Source organism: Manis pentadactyla, chromosome 10, assembly GCF_030020395.1.
Source record: "Manis pentadactyla isolate mManPen7 chromosome 10, mManPen7.hap1, whole genome shotgun sequence".
NCBI classification, from domain to species: Eukaryota; Metazoa; Chordata; class Mammalia; order Pholidota; family Manidae; genus Manis; species Manis pentadactyla.
In genome coordinates this window covers 113926153-113943788 of record NC_080028.1, presented here as the reverse complement: position 1 = coordinate 113943788, position 17636 = coordinate 113926153, and the positions used below count along the sequence as shown (strand labels likewise).

The window sequence follows — 17636 nt, the reverse complement described above, 5'->3', positions numbered from 1 at the left end:
TTGTATCTGAGGCATCAGCATGAAGGTGGATCTCAGACCGTGGACTTCCCCAGCCCCAGGGAACTGGGCTTCTCTCCCTAGATGGGTGATTCAGGTGTGGGCTGGGGATGCAGGGACTTAACAGCTGTGGCGTACCTCAGACTCCCCATGGCTCGGCCTTTGAAGTGAGATGTCCCTAAATAGAATTAAATCCATTTATGGGTGGTAGAGAAAGTTATTTTCACCAGGACATAATATGGGGTAGGAAAAAGTGCATAAATTTTGCAGTTAGAAAGACAGTTCAAATCCAGTCTAATACGGTGACTAAGAACATTGACTCTCGAATTGGATTGCCTGCCTTTGTTTAACTGCTTATTGTGTGACCCATGTTTCTTTCCGTGCCTCAGTTTCCCCATCTGTAGAATGGGGGATAGTACCTAACTCACAAGGTTAGAGTGAGGATTAAGTGAGTTAAATCCTGTGAAGCACTTAGAACTGTGGCACAAGTAAATGCCCAAAACAACGCTATCTGTTGTTACTATTCCAACAGCCACCACTTACTAGCTTTATGACTTTGGGCATTTTTTTCTCAGCCCCTGTGAACTCTTTCTTACCTCTGCAAGGTTATTGAAAGGATTAAAATAAATAATGTATCTAAAGCACATATTAGATCATCAACAAATACTCATTATCTCCAAGTTCCAATATTAGCCTTAAAACAATAAAACAACTTTGTGGGATCAAGCTCTTCGGTCCTCCTAGGGAGGTTTTTACCTTGGGCCTTTAATGTCCTCTGCCTTTTTTTTTTTCTCCCGCCCTTATCCCTCCCTTCCCACCCATCCTCCCCAGTCCCTTTCCCTTTGGTAACTGTTAGCTCATTCTTGGGTTCTGTGATTCTGCTGCTGTTTTGTTCCTTCAGTTTTCCTTTGTTCTTATACTCCACAGATGAGTGAAATCATTTGATACTTGTCTTTCTCTGCCTGGCTTATTTCACTGAGCATAATACCCTCTAGCTCCATCCATGTTGTTGCAAATGATAGGATTTGTTTTCTTCTTATGGCTGAATAATAATCCATTGTGTATATGCACCACATCTTCTTTATCCATTCATTTACTGATGGACACTTAGGTTGCTTCCATTTCATGGCTATTGTAAATACTGCTGCCATAAACATAGGGGTGCATCTGTCTTTTTCACACTGGGCTGCTGCATTCTTAGGGTAAATTCCTAGAAGTGGAATTCCTGGGTCAAACAGTATTTCTATTTAAAGCATTTTGAGGAACCTCCATACTACTTTCCACAATGGTTGAACTAATTTGCATTCCCACCAGCAGTGAAGGAGGGTTCCACGTTCTCCGCAACCTGGCCAACATTTGTTGTTGTTTGTCTTTTGGATGGTGGTGATCCTTAATGGTGTGAGGTGATATCTCATTGTGGTTTTAATTTGCATTTCTCTGATGACGAGCGATGTGGAGCATCTTTTCATGTGTTTGTTGGCCATCTGAATTTCTTCTTTGGAGAACTGTCTGTTCAGCTCCTCTGCCCATTTTTTAATTGGATTGTTCACTTTTTGTTTGTTGAGGTCTGTGGGTTCTTTATATATTTTGGATATCAACCCTTTATCAGATATGTCATTTATGAATATATACTCCCATACTGTAGGGTACCTTTTTATTTTATTGATGGTGTCCTTTGCTGTACAGAAGCTTTTCAGCTTGATATAGTCCCACTTGTTCATTTTTGCTTTATTTTATTCATTCTATTAATTCATTTTATTAATTCTTCCTAGCCAAAAGCATGGGATGAGTTTCCATTTGTTAGTGTCCTCTTTAATTTCCCTTAAGAGTGTCTTATAGTTTTCAGGGTATAGGTCTTTCACTTCCTTGGTAAAGTTTATTCCTAAGTATTTTATTCTTTTTGATGCAATTGTGAATGTAATTGTTTTCCTGATTTCTCTTTCTATTAGTTTATTGTTAGTGTATAGGAAAGCCACAGATTTCTGTGTGTTAATTTTGTATCCTGCAAATTTGCTGTATTCTGATATCAGTTCTAGTAGTTTTGGGGTGGAGTCTTTAGGGTTTTTTATGTACAGTATCATGTCGTCTGCAAATAGTGACAGTTTAACTTCTTCTTTACCAATTTGGATTCCTTTATTTCTTTGTTTTGTCTAATTGCTGTGGCTAGGACCTCCAGTACTATGTTGAATAACAGTGGGGAGAGTGGGCATCCCTGTCTTGTTCCCAATCTCAGAGGAAAAGCCTTCAGCTTTTCACTGTTCAGTATGATGTTGGCTGTGAGTTTATCATATATGGCCTTTATTATATGAGGTACCTGCCCTCTATACCCATTTTGTTGAGGGTTTTTATTATGAATGGATGTTGAATTTTGTCGAATGCTTTTTCAGCATCTATGGAGATGATCATGTGGTTTTTGTCCTTTTTGTTTATGTGGTGGATGATGTTGATGGATTTTTCGAATGTTGTACCATCCTTCCGTCTCTGGGATGAATCCCACTTGGTCATGGTGTATGATCCTTTTGATGTGTTTTTGAATTTGGTTTGCTAATATTTGTTGAGTATTTTTGCATCTATGTTCATCAGGGATATTGGTCTGTAGTTTTCTTTTTTGGTGGGGTCTTTGCCTGGTTTTGGTATTAGGGTGATGTTGGCTTCATATAATGAGTTTGGAGTATTCCCTCCTCTTCTATTTTTTGGAAAACTTTAAGGAGAATGGGTATTATATCTTCTCTGTATGTCTGAAAAAATTCCAAGATAAATCCATCTGGCCCAGAGGTTTTGTTCTTGGGTAGTTTTTTGATTACCACTTCAATTTCTTTGCTGGTAATTGGTTTGTTTAGATTCTGTGTTTCTTCCTTGTTCATTCTTGAAAAGTTGTATTTTTCTAGGAAGTTGTCCATTTCTTCCAGGTTTTCCAGCTTCTTAGCATATAGGTTTTCATAGTAGTCTCTAATAGTTCTTTGTATTTCTGTGGGGGTCCATCGTGATGTTTCCTTTCTTGTTTCTGATTCTGTTGATGTGTGTTGATTCTCTTTTTCTCTTAATAAGTCTGTCTAGAGGCTTATCTATTTTGTTTATTTTCTCAAAGAACCAGCTCTTGGTTTCATTGATTTTTCTATTGTTTTATTCTTCTCAATTTTGTTTAATTCTTCTCTGATCTTTATTATGTCCCTCCATCTGCTGACCTTAGGCCTCAGTTGTTCTTCTTTTTCCAATTTCGATAATTGTGACATTAGACTATTCATTTGGGATTGTTCTTCCTTCTTTAAATATGCCTGGATTGCTATATACTTTCCTCTTAAGACTGCTTTCACTGTGTCCCACAGAAGTTGGGGCTTTGTGTTGTTGTTGTCATTTGTTTCCATATATTGCTGGATCTCCATTTTAATTTGGTCTTTGATCCATTGATTATTTAGGAATGTGTTGTTAAGCCTCCATGTGTTTTTGAGCCTTTTTTTGCTTTCTTTGTACAATTTATTTCTAGTTTTATACCTTTGTGGTCTGAAAAGTTGATTGGTAGAATTTCAGTGTTTTTGAATTTACTGAGGCTCTTTTTGTGGCCTAGTATGTGGTCTATTCTTGAGAATGTTCCATGTGCACTTGAGAAGAATGTGTATCCTGTTGCTTTTGGGTGTAGAGTTCTATAGATGTCTGTTAGGTCTATCTGTTCTAGTGTGTTGTTCAGTGCCTCTGTGTCCTGACTTATTTTCTGTCTGGTGGATCTGTCCTTTGGAGTGAATGGTGTATGTTGAAGTCTCCTAAAATGAATGCATTGCAGTCTATTTCCTCCTTTAGTTCTGTAAGTATTTGTTTCACATATGCTGGTGCTCCTGTGTTGGGTGCATATATGTTTATAATGGTTATATCCTCTTGTTGGACTGAGCCTTTTATCATTTATCATTATGTAATGTCCTTCTTTATCTCTTGTTACTTTCTTTGTTTTGAAGTCTATTTTTTCTAATACTAGTACTGCAGCACCTGCTTTTTTCTTCCTATTGTTTGCATGAAATATCTTTTTCCATCCCTTGACTTTTAGTCTATTCATGTCTTTGGGTTTGAGGTGAGTCTCTTGTAAGCAGCATAAAGATGGGTCTTGTTTTTTTATCCATTCAGTGACTCTATGTCTTTTGATTGGTGCATTCAGTCCATTTACATTTAGGGTGATTATCGATAGGTATGTACTTATTGCCATTTCAGGCTTTAGATTCATGGTTACCAAAGGTTCCAGGTTACTTTCTTTACTATCTTATAGTCTAACTTAACTCACTTAGTATACTGTTACAAACACAATCTAAAGGTTCTTTTCTATTTCTCCTCCTTCATTCTTAATATATTAGGTATCAAATTCTGTACTTTTTGTCTATCCCTTGATTGACTTTGGGGATAGTCCATTTAATTTTGCATTTGCCTCACAATCAGCTGCTCCACCCTCCCTACTGTGGTTTTACTACTTCTGGTGACAGCTATCCAACCCTAGGAACACTTCCATCTATAGCAGTCCCTCCAGAATAGACTGAAGAGATGGTCTGTGGGAGGTAAATTCTCTCAGCTTTTGATTATCTGGAAATTGTTTAATCCCTCCTTCAAATTTAAATGTTAATCTTGCCAGATAAAGTAATCTTGGTTCCAGGCCCTTCTGCTTCATGGCATTAAATACATCATGCCACTCTCTTCTGGCCTGTGAGGTTTCTGCTGGGAAGTCTGATGTTAGTCTGATGGGCTTTCCTTTGTATGTGATCTTATTTCTGCCTCTGGCTGCTTTCAACAGTCTGTCCTTATCCTTGATCTTTGCCATTTTAATTACTATGTATCTTGGTGTTGTCTTCCTTGGGTCCCTTGTGTTGGGAGATCTGTGGATCTACATGGCCTGAGAGACTATCTCCTTCCCCAGATTGGGGAAGTTTTCAGCAACTACCTCCTCAAAGACACTTTCTATCCCTTTCTCTCTCTCTTCTTCTTCTGGTATCCCTATAATGTGAATATTGTTCCACTTGGATTGGTCACACAGTTCTCTCAATATTCTTTCATTCTTAGAGATCCTTTTTTCTCTCTGTGCCTCAGCTTCTTTGTATTCCTCTTCTCTAGTTTCAATTTCATTTATTGTCTCCTCCACCGTATCCAACCTGCTTTTAATACCCTCTATTGTGCTCTTCAACAATTGGATCTCTGACCTGAATTCATTTCTGAGTTCTTGGATGTCTTTCCGTACCTCCCTTAGAATGTTGATGATTTTTATTTTGAACTCCCTTTCAGGAAGAGTCACGAGGTCCATATCATTTAAATCTTTCTCGGGAGTTGTATTAACAATTTTACTCTGGACAAGGTTCCTTTGGCTTTCATGTTTGTATATGGCGCCCTCTAGTGTCCAGAAGCTCTATTCTGGAGCTGCTCAGCCCCTGAAGCAATGTCGGGGGTCGCAGGGGAGCGGTACTGGTGCCTGGGGGGAAGGAAAGAGCTGTTCCCTGCCTCCCTGCTGCTGTGCCTGTCTCCACTGCCTGAATCAATGGGCCGGTCACACAGGTATAAGTTTTTGTCCCAGAGCAGCTAGATATGGCTCCCTGCTTTCCACAAACGGCCAGAATCCCAGTCTCCCCAGGAACTCTGCCTGTATTAACTTTCCAGTAGTCATCCGAGTCTCATGAAAGCACCATGGAATGTAGGTTTGTGCTCCCAGAGCAGATCTCCGGAGCTGGGTATTCAGCAGTCCCAAGCCTTCCACTCCCTCCCTGCTCCGTTTCTCTTCCTCCCACTGGTGAGCTGGGGTGGGGGAGGGGCTCAGGTCCCGTGGAGCCTCAGCTCTGGTACGTTACCCCGTTCAGTGAGGTCTGCTCTTTTCTCCAGGTTTGTGCAGTCTGATGCCATCCTCTTTCCTGATGCTCTCTCAAGATAAGTTTCGCCTATTATATTTTCTAATTGTATCCAGTTTTAGGAGGAAGCCTCTGTCTCTCCTCTCACGCTGCCATCTTTAATCTGCCATTAGCTTATTTTTATACTAGTTAAGTATATGGCATTATTTCCATCTTCATAAATTCCATGACAAACTTTGAATTAACATTAACAGAAAGTCAAGTTTTGTTTTATAGCATCTGAAGAAAGTCATCATGGCTAAACTTACCAGAAAATAGTATTTGTTTAATGACACAATGTCTGCATAAGATGACATCCTTATATCTCCAAACTTAGATACTTTGAAGACAATGTAAGCTCTCTAATGTGATGTTTTCAGCTAGCCTATGAAGTATTATGAGTTTCGGATAAGTCCACTTATTGGGAACCTATTTTTCCTGTTGGAATTGTTATTTTGGGTTAGAAAATTGTGTGGTTCTTAATTGATCTTATTTCATGGAAGAGATTAAGGATAGTTGAAGGATGTTCTTTCTTGCTTTATATTGGTAAACTCAAAGTTGCAGCATTGCCAAACTAGTAGTTATTCACAAAAGCCTGCAATTTCTTATTATACCTCTACATGATCACTTATGATAATACTGTATTGTAAAGGTAAGTGTAGAAACTGTATATTACCCAAGTTACTGCCATCAATAGAAAATGTCTTCTTTGCTGTTGATAATTGCACTGTTCCAGTACAAAGAATCTTTCCCAAATAAAAGGAAATCAAGATGTCTTAACACCGTATGTTAAAACCCAGCAATGAAAATAGAGCTACAAAAAAAATTTGTTTGCAACTTCCACTATTTTTACTATTTCTAAGACCCATGTGAAGCAATTGTTTAAATTATAGGCTAAAATTGTCTCCTGTTGTGTATGAGACATTTGAGGTGTGTTTGCAAATCTTTACAGTCTCCTCTATGTTGGTTACAATATTTTCTTTCATGAAAGCATAGGACTATTTTTCTTGTCACAGAAGGCATGATTGTTTTATCTTTGCACATGGACATTATGAACTGCTTTTAATAGCAAGATCATGTTTGATATCAAACTTTGGTCATAAGTATCATAAATTGGCCCATTTTATTTTACACATTTGACTATTATTAATTTTAAAGTGAACAATTTGAGAAAGATTACTTTTAAAAAATGTAAATACAATATTGAAATTTCATGACAGAAAAGGTACAAAGAAAAAAGAGTCTTTAACTTGACATAAAATATTCTAGTTTGAGTCCTTGATCTATCACTTACTAATTTTGTAACCCCTGGAAATTGACTTAACCTCTCTGATGCTCAGTTTTCTCATGTGTTAAGTGATATATTAATAAATTTTAGACTGGCCTATCTCTCAAAGGAGCCATGACATTTGGATGAGAAAACATACAAGGAAGCACTTTGTAAACTTGAAATACTAAAGTTGTATCACTATTATTAGTCTCAAAAAGCCAGTACCATCTTGCATTAGTTGAGTAGATGGTAACTCTTTTCTGTTGACATTTGAACATGGTGACAAACAGTGCTTTATTTTATACCCAGGACTAAATATCCCTTTGTTGGATAAACAAATACCTTATTTGTTCATATAGCAGCTCTATAGTACTACATGACTGCAATTTACTATTTTAGGCAGTTGGTAGAAAGAATACCATCTACAGTTTTTTAAGAGGTTATTGTGTGTCTGCACTGTGCTAAGCATTATACATCCCCTCAAACACACACACATTTTTCAGTTAATCATCAAATTTAACTTATGAGGAAAGTGCAATTAGTAGCATTTATCAGTTGAGGAACCTGCAGCTTAGAGGAACTAAATACACTATTTTATATGTTATCACTAGTCAGGAGGAAACCCAAACCAGGAGATCTGACTTCAAATTTGAGAGCTTAACAATAGCCATTAGGCTGTCTGGACTTTCTCTTAATAACAAATTTTCTGTATATATGAAATTGTGTTTCTAAATCAATGGATTGCCATCTGCAAGTTATTTAAATTCATTATGAAATTTCATATTTGTTATATTCCTATGGATTATCTCAAGGTTCATAGCTTCTCTGTATTGACAGAGAGGTAATACAGGTGTTAACTAAATTACTAGAACATGTATTAAATCAATTAGTTAAATTAGGCTGTCTTTTAGCTGCCAAATACTGGTTTGAAATTCAACATTAACTCTTTGGAAAAGACACACTAAAACATCTTTACATTTGCAGTTATTTGGAAGAACTGGGGTGCTGGATTTTAGTTTTGCACCTGAATGCTTTTTTTTGGTGGAGACTTCTACATCACTGACCCTGACTAGGGTCCCAAAGTAAGTAGCATGATAGAAATGTGCTGGCCCCTATGTTTTCAATGTTTTCAAGTTATATTGAACAAGATCAGAGGATTTCGGCAGCATCTTGTTATTCCCATTTCATTTTTGTCAGAGAAGAACAAAGGTTCTTAAATGTTGACTGATTTGGAAGTTCCAAGTTGGTGAACTTTTGACAAACTACAATGAAATGGAAGGATAAAGAGGATGCAGAGATTGCTTTGTTTATTTACTTTTTGGTAACCAAGTTGAGTGTTCATAATTTTACTTGTTAAAAACTTGGAGAAAACATCACACATTTGATCAGTTGGCATTTTACTCTATGTTATTTTTTATGTCTGTCCAAGCTGCTCTAACAAACTATCATAGATTACATTGTTTGTGAACATGTATTTCTCACAGTTCTGGAGACTGCGAAGTCCAAGAGCTGGGTGCTGGCAGATTTGGTGTCTGCTGAGGGTGCACGTCCTGGTTGGGTGATGGCTATCTTCTTGCTGTGTCTTCCTATGGGAGAATGGGCCTGGGAAGTCTCTGAGATCTCTTTAATAATGGCACTAATCCCAATCATGAGAGATGCACCCACTTGACCCTCAAAGGCACCCCCTTCTTATACCCTCACACTGGAGGTTAGGATTTCAACATACGGCTTTTGAGGGGACACAGGCATTCAGTACAGAGCAATATTGCCAGCACTTAGCAAAACTGCAAAGTCTGAGGACACAGTCCTCCATGAGACTGGCTTCACTTCTGTCTTTAACTGCAAGATAAAAGGGCTCCCAAATCCACTCTTGGATTTGATAATTCACTAGGAAAGCTCACAGACCTCACTGAAAGCTATCATACCCAGTTATGACTTAGTACAGGGAAAGGATGCAGATCAAAATAAGCCAAAGAAGGAAACATGTAGGGCAGAGTCTGAGAGCATTCCAAATGCTAAGCTTCCATTGTTCTCAGGCCTCCTTACTCTCCTAGAATTGATGCAGGACAGCACTCAGAGTACTACCAACCATGAAGGTCACTCAAGTCTTGATGCCCGGAGTTTTCATTGAGGTTTTATTACATAAGTGTGATTGATTGATCTGTGGTTGATCTCAGCCTCCAGATCAAGATGCCAGGCCCCTAAATTCTATGACTTGTCTGTCTGATGTAACCAGCCCCCATTTTATAACTGTTACCTGTCCAAGAAATTGGATGGATTTGCACCCTCACTTTGTTTCTGTTGTATCCAGAACAAAAGGACTGGGGGAGGAAAATAAGATATTATTTTAAAACTATAAGAGTTTTAAACTCAGATATCCTTTTTCCTTTCTGATGCATAAGAGCCTGTACCATAGAGGAGACATAGGAAGTACAAACCATTTTTAGCTTGAAGGCCTGACAAACATAGGCAGCATCAGGATTGTAGCTGACCAGCCCTGTGCCAGATGATCACCTAGGGCATGTCCTAGAGGGCTAGTGTGTTACAGGCCATCAGCAACCTTTCATTGGGCTTCTGCCTCTACCTGTAATCAGCAGAGATAAGAAAATTCTGCACTGAAGACTTCATATGGATTGGTCATCATACTGAAGGGTGCATAATGGCCACCTGGAAGTATATTAAAATTCAGAGTCATTAAAACGGAGCCCACATTTGAACAAGCACCATTGGTCATTTTGATCCAAGTGTTTTTGAACTGCTAATAAGAACCTTGACCTAAATATAGACATAGAACATAAAACCGTAAACTGGAGATTATGAAGCAGTGAGATAAGCATCCCAAAAGAAATAAGGAGCAAAAGATACCAAATACTCCATGAAAAGTGGAGCATAAAGAGTAGGTAGAAGTTGGTGTGGACAAGTGGGGGGGAAAGAAGCAAATTGAAAGCTCTCATTCTATATAGAATATTTAACTGGGTGCTATGAATAAATTCTACCCAGGTTGAGAAAAGAAGGCTGAGTACAAGCAAGGAAAGAAGCAGGCAGGAGCTACAGTCTACCCGAGAATTTACTTTCTCCTTCAGTAGTCCTGCCACTTAGCTCTCTACACGCTCTACACCACAGACTCACTATAGCTTGTGACTATAGGCAATTTCCAGATATCTTCTATGACTCAATTAGCTCAACTCTAACAAAATAACTTATCTCACTAAGGTTATTATGAGGTTTAAATGCATCAACAAATTATGTTATGAGGTTTAAAACTGTGTGTGGCACCAAGTATCTTTCAGTAAATATTGTTTTTCATGTTTATCTTTTTAGTCAGGATACCATCCAATCCTTTTAAAGATGACTGAACTGAGTTCCAGGGAGGTGGAGTGTGCATCTAACAGTGAGACTAGGTGACAATTTGTTGGGGACAGGAAGAGACTTACCATTCACTGTCTGTAAGCTTCATCTTCTTTACTTATAAAAGTAAGATATAAAAACCACAGAAATTCAGGTCCTGTCCCACTCCGACATTCTGTAATATGAACACATTTAAAAATCAGAGTGCGTGAAAGAGAACATAACACATGATTATTACCATTAGAACCCAGGCAAAGGGATTACTTTAAAAAGAATTGTTCAGAATAATGAGTTTAGTATACTTCTTTTGTTATTTTTAAGGAAGGAACTAAGTGGAAAAATTATTTTTATTGTCCTGGCTTGCTCTTTTATATGCAGGAATGACTAATGGATCTTGTTTCTGCTTTCTATATTTTCTCAAGTACTTTCCAAATACTTTGAAATGCTTTCCTTTCCCTCAAGACGTTTTTCCTTACCATAACAGAGCTAAAAAAAATCATTCCAGGCCACGGTTTACAATTTTGTCACTTCTGCACTGATTGGAAAAAAACAACAAAAAATTGAAGTATGTACTTACAGTATTAGCCATGCCTGGCTGAGAAGGTCAAAAACATCATGGTGCTGAAAGAAAATATAGTTCATCTTCAAGGAGATTAGTTTTATTTGTTTATTATTTTTCATGTATTTGTTGGCCACCTTTTTTTAAGTGTTATTGAGGTATAATTGATATATGAAAAATTGGACCTATTTTTCATTTTGATGAATGTATACATTTTGATGAGTTTGGACATATGCATGCACTCATACCATCACCACGGTCAAGGTGCTATAAGCATATCTGTCTCCTCTCCAGACGTCATTGTGTTCTTTCGTTGGTTTATTTTGCGTTTGTTTTCATGGTAAGAATACTTCACTTCTATCCTCTTAACATATTTTAAAGTGCACAGTATCATATTGTTAACTCTAGGCATTATGCTATATAACAAATCTGTAGAATTTGGTCATCTTGCATAGCGGAAACTGTATAGCCATCAAGCAACAATTCCCCATTGCCCCTCACCTCAAGCCCCTGAATGTACCAAATTTCTTGTCTGATCTCAGAAGCTAAGCAGGATGGGGCCTTGGTACTGAGGTCAGAGAGGTTAATTTTAATGTGACATTTTAAAAGACTCAAATATTTGTTAACAGAAATATAGCATTTGTTTGGATTGAAAGCAGAATTTTCATTCTAAAACATTCAAAAATTCCTCAGAGCAGATGAGTCACACGAATAAACAGATGACAGACACATGATTAGTATTATGTAGATTTACCTTTGTTAATTTAATAATCAGTATTTGCTCAAAGGACTTTAATAGTTCTTAGTAGACATAAAGTAACTAAAGAAGAATCTTTTACTCATGTCAACATATTTCATAAAAAGTAAACATTTACTGAGACTTTTGAAGGCAGAGACTCTTACAGAGCATAACCACTTACTCTGTAAGCTGATCATGTGTGGACTTATAGACTTAGACTGGACTGCTTAGTTTGCTGTGACTTCTCAGCATAACTTGGTCTCCTCATTTTTTGCTTTTTTTTGTGTTAGGAGCAGAAGAGGTAATTACTACAGTCAGTCATCCTTCCACCCTTAGCTGAAGGCCAAGACAGCTTAGCATATTTTGATGCTTCTGATTTAGAGATTAAGGGGCCTGGTAGGAGTGGGGAGTGAATTGTAGAGAATGAATATCATGAAGGCAACCTCTGTTCTATGCTAAGATGTCCTTTATAATAATGCCTTTAATCACTTCTGTCTGCTCCTTTATTGTGAGACATATTAAGAGATAAACTGAAGCATCTTAAAAATTTAGGTTTATGTGAACAAAAATCAATTCAAAGCAAGCAGCATCAAACTAGACATGGTTAGGAGCACTCAAAACAGGAGCCAGGGGGAAAGACCCACTGAAAGAGAAGATGCAGAAGCAAACAAAGAAAATTATTTGACAGTCTTTTGTTTAAAGCTGGTTGGCTGCTCATGATCAGCTGTACTTGTGTTTAGATTGTGTAACCTTGAGGCATTTATAGACTTAGACTTTGGATTGCTAATGTCAGTTGACATGGCATTACCTCCATCTCATCCTAAAGTCTCCTTGTTAATCAATGTTAAGGGACACCTAGTTATTTTTTTAAATAGGATTCCGCTGTCTTCATGGAGGCAAGAGTTACAGCAATGGCATCTTCCTGGGTGATGACGATTGTAATGTATTTTTTCCATGAAATTCAAGACTTTCAACTAAATTACCGCCAATGTTCTCAACACTTGGCCACTGAATTACTGCAGATGTTTCACCCAGGGTCTTGCACTTCTTGGTGTCATTTGTTTAGCTCAGTGAATATGCTCCAGTCCTCTTCATTTATTTATTTGCTTATTTATATTTTAAATTGAGGCTTACTTTCTTGCAATTATAAATATTATTTGTTCAGAATGTGTTTCCTGTTATGGACACTTTTGGAAAACTCTTCAGGACTTCAATTTTGCTTTTGTTCTTTGAATTTATTCTTGTATTTTACCACGTTGACAGCGTCCTTGGTCATTGTTATTACTATTCTTCCATCTTATGCCACTTTTAGCTGCTAACCTACTACAATAGTAGTTCTGGGTCTTAACAAATTCCACTAATTCTTTTTTCCAGTTTAAGTTATTTTGTATTTTCTGTAGCCATTTATATGCCCCTAATGAAAATGCTAGCATTTGATTTGATTATCATTCCAAATTTTAGGGAACTATTTGAGTAGTAGAAATAAGGGAAAATAAAGAGTAACCAAGTATCAAAAAATGTAATGGCTGAAATACTGATTAGATGAACAGAATAGAGATAGTTTGTAGAGAGTTGTAATTTTAATAGAATTACGTATCAATAGCTATGTTAAAAAATAACTTGCTGAAATTACTATGTTGACTATTATGGTTATTGCTGAAAGTAGGTATCATAGGCATCCCCAGTAAAAGCAAATCTACCTAAGCAAACACTTTAAACTTTATGGCTATTGCAACCATTGTCTTAAAATTAAAACTAAAAATAACAGTTTTGCATGCCAGTTATTGTTTCAAGAATGATCTTAAAAAGTCTTAAAAGGTTTGACCATTAGAGATTAAGTTAGCTTAAATTCCATGGTCAGATGAGGTATCCCTATGTTTTTAGGTATAAGCAAAATTGGTTCAGATGTAAAATTTGAAAATAGTCTAAATTCACACACTGTTCATTCGCTGTTATTTTCCATGAAAGGGTCACCAGAAACTTACTGGTAATATGCATTTTAATTTTAGTACACAGGTCAGTTCATTTAATGGGAACTGGGAAGGCTGGTAGGCCAAAGTGGAGAAGGTTAAAAATAAAGGTATGTAGTGTGTAATCACCCTGTTCAATAAATACTTGTTGACTGAATAGAAGTAATATACTGGTAAAAATTCTAAACAAACACCAAGTAAACTTCTGTTTCTTCCCTCCAAGCTGTCTCATCATTCATTAGGATAACTGAATTCATTAATTAGACCATTAATTAAATAACTGTTTTTTGAACTTGACAAGAGCAGATTCTCACCGTGCAAACCTCTGATTGTCATCTCAAAACAATTTGATCATTCAATGAATCAGTTCAGTCTCACAACGTTTCAAACTCTACCACACTGAAAAACATAAAAAATAAATGTTACATACAAGCTGACCAAACCTCATTAGGCTAGGTGAAATTGCTTTACACTGTATGCTTCAGTAATGCTTATATATCTTATGTTCAAAATCCAGAGCTGGAAAGTAAAATTGCCATTGGTTTGGTGGCCTTACTTCTATTTGAATAAATGTCTCAATCTTTATAGTTTCCCAATTAATATATAACAACACAGATACAAACTGTTGTGGCTAGAGTTGCTTAAGTGTAAATTGAAAATGCCTACTGTTCCACTACTTGCTTTTCTTTGTTTTTTCATGTTGCAACCTCAGTATAATCAAAACATGGGATTCAGCTAAATTAGAATAATTATCTGCATAGAAGCAAATTAATGTGTTGGTATAGTGAGATTTCTGTAAGGTCTCACTCTTGGAATTGTTAATTGAGTCTGAGGTAAAAATAGACGAAAAGAAGCTTCGTTAATTAGATGTGGGCAATGTCTGGCAGTTGCTGTTAAATAGGTAAAGGCAAATATGAATTTAAAACATCAGAATGAAGATCCCTGGAGAATTAGTTTGAGGGATAGACATGATTTACTTTAAAAAGTAGTTGGGAAGCTTTCAAGGTAAATCAAAATGCTTATGCTGCATAAGAGTTCTAAATAAAAATGATAAGTGATGTAAACAGCATGATTTTTATTTCTAGACAAAATTTAAGACATCTTCTAACTGTTTTTAAGTTGTTTTGCCAAATCAGGACAGGTAAATTCCCCTGCTATCAGACCATAGAACTTTAGTCCTGACCTAGATAAATATTTTGTTTGAAGTATATTATGCAGAATTATGTATGCAGTGAATCATTGCATTAATTTTCAAAAGGCATTATAGCAGAATGCTTATAAAACAAGTTTTAAAGATATCAGACATGGATTGGAGAGCTGTCTCTGTCATATCATTTTGTATGACATATGACTTCAGGCATATTACTTCTCTATCCTAGTTTCCACATTTGTAAAATAAAAACAACAGCAAGTTATTTATAAATATACTGGGTTAAATGAGATAATGCATGTGAATTGCTTTGCATGACTATGGCAAATAATACATGCTTAACATAAACAACTATTATTACTCTTTGTAGTTATTAATCAGAAATTTAATTTCTAAACACCTGTATCTTATCTGTCTTCCTTATCTAGATGGCAATGTCCTGTATATTAATATATTAAAATACATGAAAAGGAGAAAAAAGTGAAAATTAATTTAAGTTGCTTTTGTTCTTCCACTTTAAGAATTCCTTTGGCAGAAATAAATTCCTAGATACCCTTGGAATTCTACTTTTCCATTAAATGTCAGTTTAATTCTAAATCTCAAGCATATAAGCACAGCATGTGCCTCAGTGCAGCTGAATCATGTTACATAGGCTGCAATATACTTGTAAATGTTTTGTAATATTTTAAGACACAATTAAATTGCCTATTATTTTATGTTTACAAGATATCTCTTGTTGACTTTCATTAAGCTGCCCCTCCATGAGCCTCCTCCTACCCTCCTTATAGTTAGTTGCATGCACCACCTACTCAGTCTGTTTCCTCACACTGCAGCTTTGAATATACTAAAAACTATGTCTGAACTTCTCGTTCTTTATTTCCCCAGTGAGCTCTTCTATGACCAGGGCTCCTTTATAACTTTGAACCATGTATTATGAATCTTGGGGAACCTTTAAGTTGATACAGTCTTCTAAATAATTAGATAGATAACTAATTTTGTATATAACATGGATAATGAATTTTTCTACTCCATGTATAAATTCTCAAGTATTTTTTCATCCTGTTTTTCCAATACCCAATAGGTCTTTTCCTTTATTATAGTCTGCTGTCATTCAGCATTCCAGAAATATTTCCAGAGTGTTTCCTACTTATCAACCAGTGCTCTAAAAAAATGGGAATAAATCATCAATTAAATATAGTTTCTGTTCTCAAGGCAGTCAGTGTCAAATTGGGCAGTCCGAAAACTAACAGCCGGTTGTGATCCCTGCAAGGAGGATGGTTCCAGAACCCATCCAAAATGAGTGACATAAGCTAAGGCCTTAAAGATGACCAAGAGGTGGTCAAAGAGGAAGGGTATGTAGGGGAAAGCCCCAGTCTTTCTGTGTTTCTCCTTTATTCACACATCACTATCATACCACACTTCTAGCCAGATGATGTAGGACTTTTATACTCCAGCAAGCAATTCACTGTGACACCAAACGGGTGTCCTACAATTTAATTTAGTTCTGACACCATCCACCTGCAGATAGCATCAGATCCCAAAGGTTAAGGGCTCAGTCCCACAAGACTAGTTCCACCCCACTTTAGATGTGAGTCTCAAGTCCACATTGTCACCTGGACTTACCAATTGGCAGTTAAATGTGAAGTTTCCACACCTCCTTCTTAGGTTTGATTAATTTCCTAGAGCTCAGGAAAATTCCTTACTTCTAACAGTTTACTAGAGGATATGATAAAGAATACAGAAGAACAGCCAGTTGAAGAGCTATATAGACAGTGGTCCCAAGCACAGGAACTTCCTTCCCTGTAGAGCTGAGGTGGATCACCATCCCACTATGTGGATGTGGAAGCTCCCTGAACCTAATACTGGTGGGGTTTTTGTAGACACTTAATCATGCAGGCATGACTGGTCATGAACCCCATTCCCAGCTCCTCTCCCCTCTCTGGAGACTTGGGGGTGGAGCTAAAATCCCAGTCCCTGATCATGGCGTGGTCACGCTGGTGACCAGCCAAACCCAGAAGCCACCCAGAAGCCACCTCAAGTCCCCTCATTGAAACAAAATAGGCTTGCAGAGCTCTTGGCACTTGGGAATTTATAAGGGTTTTAGAGCTCTGTGCTAGAAGCTGGGGGTAGGTACCTATATATATTTTTTCTGTTATCTCAGAAAAGGCAATGCAAATGAATACAAATATTCATAGTCAATATGGCATTCTGTGTGTGTGACTGTAAGCTCTTCAAAAGCTAGAGCATCGAGTGTAAATAGGAAGATAAAGATGAAGAGGTGAGTGGAGATCTCCATTAAGTCCTTACATAATGAGAATTCGATGTCTCATTTTTGACTAAGTACAGTACAAACACACTAAAAGGTAGGTATTATTATCCCTCAGTTCATAGCAGAGGAACATGAACTTGAGGTTAAGTAACTTATGAAAGGTCATAAAACCAGTAACACCTAGAAGGGCCAGAACTCACCCTAGGCCATTTAAGAATATTTAAGGAATGCTGTGCTTCTGGGAATCACCTTCCAAACAAACTACTTGTACTCAATTACTTATCTTACAGCTACTTTAAAGAAATGTCAGACTTGGAAAGAAAGGCTAGTATAGATGAAAAGTTGATGTAAAGAAGCAAATATATAATGTGCTTATGCACACATAAGAGATCCATAAGTGATTATTTTTTTTATCTTAGAACTTCCTTCTTTTTTTGCCTCCTTTCCTAGAATGTAATCTCCTTGAGAAGACTTTGTCTGCATTTTTT

The 17636-nt window shown here is 37.0% G+C and overlaps 1 protein-coding gene across 5 annotated transcripts in view; it reads left to right on the top strand.

The window, feature by feature from the left end:
* Nucleotides 1-17636, top strand: part of PPFIA2 (PTPRF interacting protein alpha 2) — a 528118-nt gene that overhangs the window by 356328 nt on the left and 154154 nt on the right. The gene's annotated exons all lie outside the window — the stretch shown is intronic.